At 35.7% G+C, this 8,003-nt stretch overlaps 1 pseudogene; it reads right to left on the reverse strand.

Annotated features, from left to right (window-relative positions):
* LOC143571260 (uncharacterized) overlaps window positions 1-7,759 on the reverse strand; it is a 45,405-nt pseudogene extending 37,646 nt beyond the window's left edge.
* Window positions 7,760-8,003: the final 244 nt, after the last annotated feature.

Consider the following 8,003-nt stretch of genomic DNA (forward strand, 5'->3'; position numbering starts at 1 on the left):
ATCCTAAAAATGGTCCATAAACATGTTTTGATCATACACATGGTAAGGAACCTGTTTTGATAGTTTTTTTGGCCATAAACACGGATTAAAGGGTTGAAACGACGTTTTTACGGTTCAAAAGTTCGTTTTTGTGCACTAGCCGAAACCCTAACTTAAGGGCTATTATGTTGATGAAATATTGCTTGGTTTGTGATATAGGACTTGTACCTAGCTTGCTTAGAAGCACAAGAACCTGAAAACTTGATTAAAAGGTCGGAAACGAGCCAAACCCGCTAAGGTAATGCCGAAACACTCGCTTACGGGCTATTTAGGTTAAGGTTGTGATGTGCATATTTTTAGGACTTGAAAGTTTTCAGGGACATCAGGGACCATGTCAATGAGTCCCTGTTCAAATTTGGTAATTTTCGACCATCCGAGAATATTTGGCGAATTTATTACCGAATTGGGACGTTTATTTAGGAAAAATAGCTAAAATACTTCAAAATTATGAAATTTTTATGGGAACTCATATTTGATGTATTTTGATCACATATGAATTTTGGGATCATTTGGAGAAGTTTAAAGGTGTACAATTCTTTCTTTCAGACACACCGTTCTGTTGAGGAACATAAGGTGCACTAAATTCCCGATAAATTCCTTTCTGAATACAGAAGAAATCCAATACATTATTCCTGAATTCAGTTCCGTTATCACTACGAATTCGTCTCACTTTTAGTTTGTAAAGTGATTCGATCTTCGTGATAAGATTCTGAATTAAGACAGGAGTTTGATCTTTCGATCCCATAAATAACACCCATGAGTAACGTGAGAAATAATCCGTCACTACTAAGCAGTAAAAATCTCCAGCAATACTGGCACGGTTCACCGGACCGAAGAGATCCATATGAAGTCGTTCCAGAGGAGTAACAATAGTGTTTAGTGATTTGCTTGAATGTGATTTCTTCTTTTGTTTCCCCTTCTTGCACGCGACGTAGTGATCATTGAACTTGAAATTCTTGAGTGACACACCATCCACTAAATCGTTTGACATAAGAAAGTTCATCTTTCGTAAGTGGATGTGTCCCATGCGTCTATGCCAAAGAATAGAATCTTTTTCAGTAGCTTTTGACACGAAGCAAGTAACTGAGGGTGAAACCAGTACATCATAACTCATGTCAAGTATATAAATATCATTTGATCGAGGTGATCGTATGACAACCATGTCTTCTGGAATCGTGTATCCCGGTTGAAGGATGACACATTCCTTGTCGGTGAAAATAGTGGTAAATTTCTTATCACAAATCTGTGACACGCTCAACAGATTATGATCCACCTTTTCACAATAAGTAACTTTTTCAAACGTCACTTTTCCGTTTGAAACTTCTCCCTCATTCATAATCATTCCACCATGGTTACCAGCAAACGCAACATAACCCCCTTGAATATCTTTGACGTTATTCAGAAGATCTATGTTGCCGGTGATATGCCGAGAACATCCACTATCCAATATCCATTTGTAATTGGACACGGACCTAGATGTGCCCTGCACAAACAAGTAAAATGATTAGTTCAAAAAGGCAGCCCAAGTCTCAGTCTTGGTGTGACATCTGAGCCAAAACAAGGTACACCTCAGTACGTATTTACCGATTAAGCAAATAAACGCCTTTTGCGTAACAAACGAACAATTAACCGAACGGGTCGGGTTATGACCCCGATATCTCGGGGGGGCCATCTATAAGTGATATACGATCTATACAAGCTAAAATATTAGAAATATGGTCTTAGTTTGATAGCAAACAAATTAAACGAAAATATGCTCGTTTAACTACCCGCTATAGATTTAAACGCAAAAGATAGTTACAAACCAAGCATTGTATCATCCGTTAAGCCGAAAAAGACTTACCAAACACTTACTTGAAATTTTTTAAGCGATCCGTGAAAATATTTTTGATTTTTACAAACATATAGTATGTTTTTATAATTTTACACAAAACTAGCCGAAAAACACTCGTTTTCGCGCTATTTAACGCACCCGATAAGTTTTTCGCGTCAAAAACCAAACCCGAACTAAATTTGGACCGGGCTTTTTGTAGTTGGGCTTGAGAAACCAGATTATTGGGCCAAAACAGCCCAAAGGGGAGGCCCATGGGTTCCGACCGCAGCCGCCACCCCACCCCTTATTTTTTCCTTTCACATATAAACTAGATACAAGATATTTCTAACATCATTTTCTTGAAAACTCTGGACACAAGTTCTGCTCCAGCCAAAAACCAGCAAGAAACAAGGTAAAGAAGTCTTAAATAATCGATTTCCGTCTTGTTTAAACTCGTTTAATACTACAAAAACAAGTCTTGATTACTAAAAACCATTCCTAACCGTGTAAAAATCCTAAAAATGGTCCATAAACATGTTTTGATCATACACATGGTAAGGAACCTGTTTTGATAGTTTTTTTGGCCATAAACACGGATTAAAGGGTTGAAACGACGTTTTTACGGTTCAAAAGTTCGTTTTTGTGCACTAGCCGAAACCCTAAGTTAAGGGCTGTTATGTTGATGAAAATTTGCTTGGTTTGTGATATAGGACTTTTATCTAGCTTGTGTAGAAGCACAAGAACCTGAAAACTTGATTAGAAAGTTGGAAACGAGCCAAACCTGCTAAGGTAATGCCGAAACACTCGCTTACGGGCTATTTAGGTTAAGGTTGTGATGCGCATAATTTTAGGCCTTGAAATTTTTTAGGGACATCAGGGACCTTGTCATTGAGTCTCTGTTCAAATTTGGTAATTTTTTGACCATCCGAGAATATTTGGCGAATTTATTACCGAATAGGAACGTTTATTTGGGAAAAATAGCTAAAATACTTCAAAAATTATGAAAAATTTCTGGGAATTCAGATTTGATGATTTTGATCACATTAGAATTTTGGGATCATTTGGAGAAGTTTAAAGGTGTTTTGTTTATATGCGTTCATGTGAATTTTTATAGCCGAATTTGGGCCGAAAAGAATATCGCACGAACTTGTTACATTTTGAAATTGATACAGGTTGATTTGGGACATGATTTGAGCATTCAGGAATTTTTGTGGAATATTTGGAAATTGTTTGGGGTAAACGGACGATTTTCAGGCGAAATATAGCTGATAAAATGAATTTTTATAAATTAATAAATCAGTAATTAATTCCAGAAATATTTTTATAAAAATCTACATATTTTAATTGATAATTGGTTAAATTTTCATAATTTAATCATTAACGGTTAATTAATTATGCTAATTTGAATATTAAACAAATTCATTTATTATAAAAACCGGCAAGTTCGCGACTAACGAACCAGCGGGAATATCAAAACACCAAGAGTGATCAAAAATCATATTTTTGGACTAATTAAGTAAAAATGAACTTTTCTATGAGAAACCTGGACAATCCGGGTGGATTGTGCGCGCTTCTTCTCAAATCAAAGTGAATAAACGGAAACGGGCCCCGTGGCTAATCCGGGACCCTAATAGGTGATCCTTCTTTATAACTTAATCATTTTGTTAACCAATACATTTACCCAAGCTTATTTCCCCATAACTGTTTTCTGAACGCGTAAACGAACAACTTGGCACAGCTGGGAAAACGGGAATCTGAGCCAAGTTCAGTTTTAAGTATTAGACATTGAACAACATCATTACCTAAGCCTATTGCCACTTTCTGGGCGTTCCAGCTACACCCAGATTAGTTATACAGCCCAGTTTAGTATTGAGATTATAATAATATTAAAATATTAATATTATTATAATATTGATTATAGGAACTACTGATAGCGGACAGAACAACCCACGAGCTGATACAGTACTGTTTATCTACTAAACCGTGAGTTTCATGACCCCACTTTTAAACTGTTTTACGAACTTTTGGGGTAAAAAGCATATTTGATTACATATACATACCTGAATCATGTATTGATGTGAATTATCTTAGTGCTAACACACGAAAGTCCCCACTAACACAGTGATTAACTTCGAGTCGGTCGCTTGTGAATAGTACTATTGGTTTGACAAACCCAAACGGAATCGACCTGGTTTCCGTGTCACATAGCACCGTTTGCACATGACCTTATTTATACAAACAGGCTATGTAGTGTTAGACATAGCTACCGGGGCATGTTGTGGGCGGAAATGGGCCACAGTGGTTGATTGAGCGTGGGAAATGGATGCACGCAGCACATACAGTCAAGGCTTCACTGTAGCTTAGCATAATTACATCATTTACATACATACATACTTATTTCATGATTACAAGTGTTGACTTGTGAATACTCATTACTGTTTTCTTGAAACTCGTAAAACTCACCAACTCTAGTAGTTGACCCGTTTTAAACTGCTTTTCAGGTGTACCTAAATCGGAATGATTTGGTGATCTGTTACTTGCCTGAGGTGTGTGGTTGATGCTATTTGAATAGAAGCAAGGGCGATAGTAGTAAGAATGTATAGTTAACGAACTAGTTTTGTTTGTATCACCTAGACGGTAAAACAATGATTGAACAAAGAAATGTAATATATTGTAAATTAGTTTGTAATGTTTCTTTATAAACAATGTGTTGATACCAGAGGTGTCTGTTACATTCCCATTTTACGCTTCCGCATTGTGCTAGTCGGGGTGTGACACTTGGGCTCTCCCTTTGATACTTTCGGAGAACATGATAAGTTAACACTTGTATTCGGTACTTGGGAATAAGTGACAGGTTTCTTATTTTTCTTTTTTAAATATCCATCACGTATTCTTCCCGAATCAGTGTTTGAACAAATAGGTTGAGCACGGTCAACACATTTGTTTGTTACATTAACTGAATCAACCCGAACAACTTTCCTCGGATTAATATTCGAATACATTATAACACACTCATTAACTGGATTTTCTTTTAAGTTTGATATTGAGTCAATCCTTCGAGTTGATGAGTCTTTGATATCATCAACCTTTGCTTTGCACTTTTTGGAAACATGACCCGATTCACCACATTTGAAACATAATCGAGAGTCCAAAGTGTTTTGTGGTAAAGTACATGTAGTCTTTGATAGCAAAGATTTATGAATATCATCTTTGGGTTTCTCAATTGTAACTTTCTTCAGTGTTTCGTGTTTTAAACCCTTTCTTTTCTTATAGAATTCAAGATTTGTTAAATTAAAAGAATTTTCCAAACCTGATGATTTTATGAACGTGATAGGTTTAAAGACATTTGTTTTTGGTTTTTCTTGAACATTAACATTTTTTGATTGATAAAACTTTTGTTCAAGTTCAGTCATTTTTGAAGTGTCATCCTGAAATACACTTTTAATCATTTCAGGTTTAAGAAGATTCAAAGGAACTTCTTTGTCAGAAAACACTTTTGATAAACCCTTTAATTTAAAAACTTTTCCATTGGATGATTTTAGTTGAAGATTAACGAATCGCATCAACTCCTCATCAGACACTGAGGGCTTGTCTGATTGAGATACATTGGATTTTTCCTTAGGAATTACCTTAGGATTATTTGACGTGTTTGAAAAAACACCCGAAGATTTTGAACCGTACATAGCTTGTTCAAAATCTTTGGGTTCACACAAAATGTGATTGTCAATTGGAATGTCTTTGTTTTTGACAATAACATGTGGTTCAGACAACTCCTCGATTAAACCATCCAATTCATTTTTGGTAAAAACTCTTTTACTTTCGATATGAATCGGTTCGCGATTAGTTTCAGTTGTATCAACATTTTCATATTTAACAGTAGTCATATCTGAACATTTTTCCACATCGGGAATGCTACTGTAATTATGTTTAAAAGGAGGTGGAATTTTGACATATCCCAAACCCGCTTTTCCATTTTTCTTATGTGAATGGTTAACTTCGATTATTTCATTCAAAAGAAATGAGGAATCTCTGAATTTTTCCAAGCTTATTTTTAAGTTCCATTACTTCGTTTTCAAGATTGGAAATACAGGTTCGGAGTCGTAGAATCTCCTTAAAATGTTGATCAACTTCAATGATTTTGCAATGAACCTTAGCTTTAAGATCATGATTGCTTTCAGATAGATTTTGAATTTTAAGAGTCGATTGCTCTAATAATTTTGTTTTCTGTTTGTAGCATTCATTGATTATAAAGTGATATTTTATGAGAGTATTATTCTGGTTTACTGCTGTTTCAAGTTTGACTTTTAATACAGCACATTCAGCACAATTAATCACTTCAGATGAAGGTTCAGATACATTAGATTGAGGTTTGAAACATACCTCATCGATCTTAGCCATACAGGCATAAGATTCAACTTTATCAGGGATTGATTCGGTTTGAGAAGGCAGGCTTTGATCAGTATCTGTCTCAGAGTCAGATGAATCACTTTCCTCTGATACATTATCACTGCTAGCATCTTCGAATTTCTCTACTGGTTCAACAATTTCCACATTTTCTTGATTTCCCAACAGACGTTAAGACCAATCAACAACTTCATTAACCACCAGAGCTTGAGTAGCAGGAGATTTATCTTGGTCACCAGATGCATTCGTTTTACTCTTATCCCCACCAGATGAATTCTTTCCTGAAGATCTTTCAGAATTGCATGGGCCAGAATATTCTTTTCTTGGCTTATCACATTCTTTGGCAAAATGGCCAAAATCCCTGCAATTATAACATTTTACCTTCAGCTTATCAAATCCGACCATTTTATTCAACGTAGGAAGATCTTTCTCAGTTCGTTGCATAAACCTTTTGACTTTTTGAACGATCATGGCCATGTTCCATTTAAGGTCCATCAATTCAAGATCGTCTAGGTCGATTTGATCATAATCTTCATCTGTTAGATCACTCGTAGCAATCTTGCTTCCAACAAGCTGTTCATAAGAGGTCATGAACGCACACAAGAACGCAAATTGTTGTTCAGCCTCTTGGAGATTTACTTTAGGTAAGTTTGATGATGGAGCAGTTGAGTTTGCATTTACTCCATTAGCCATAAAGCATACATTAGGAGAACAGTTTACATTAGGATCGTCTTGAGATTGAGCAAAGAACGCATTGATTGGTACAGAACTTGAAGCATTATTTGCGGGCAAAGCACCTCCATAGAGTAAAGGATTCTGAGTTAAAGAATCTTGGTTTTGATTTTCTTTCAATGAATTTTGACATTTGATATCAAATTCCCTTTCCTCAATCTTGTTTATAAATTGCACAGCAGTAAGCTCAGTGTTTTGAAAGAAACCGTTTTCTTTCAATACAAACGAGAAAGTAGAATATGAGGAAGGTAAAGCATTCTTCAGTGTATCAATCTTATCTGTCTCAGTTGGCTCGAGATTGACACTTGACATCTCCACAATCAGATGACTAAAACGGTTAATCATCTCTTCAATTGTTTCGTTTTTCATCAAAATAAAATTTCTGAATTGAAATTTTATGAGAGTCTTTTTACTCTCAAGAGTGTTTCCCAAACTTCTTGTCTTCAGAGTTGTGAACAATGAAGCACAGATCTTGATGGTACTATATTGATGAAAAATTTGTTCTGGTAATGCCATAGTGAGAGTTGAGTATGCTTTAGTTTCACTCTCAAAATCTTTTAACTCTTGAGTCTCATAATCTTTGAATGGTTTCGGAGTCCATCCCATGTTGTCACTTCCTATCAATAGTGCTGCATACACATCGTCAAGAAACCGTACATTACTAGGATGTACAGATCCCAAATGAGCACGGAACCTCGGTTCCCAGTGAGCAAAGTCTGACAATTTTAACAATTTGGGACATTTGTTATGACTTCCGATTTCATTATCCATGGTCAGCATCTGTTGCAATAATACGTTCTGAGAAGCTAACGCATAGTAAGGCGTTTTGCGAAGCCATGATGAAACAACTTCAAGGGTCAATTTTGTCAAATCTTCAAAGTTGATTGTTTACTGTTCATACGAATGTATACAGTAACGAATGAGAGAATTACTTTAACGAATGAGTGATATTCGTTAAATGAGAATACTTTAACGAATGAATGAAATTCGTTAAATGAGAATTACTTTGACATTC

This window comes from Bidens hawaiensis, unplaced genomic scaffold, assembly GCF_021521415.1.
Source record: "Bidens hawaiensis isolate Kalapana, Puna unplaced genomic scaffold, B.hawaiensis_p1.1 tig00001299_1, whole genome shotgun sequence".
NCBI classification, from domain to species: domain Eukaryota; kingdom Viridiplantae; phylum Streptophyta; class Magnoliopsida; order Asterales; family Asteraceae; genus Bidens; species Bidens hawaiensis.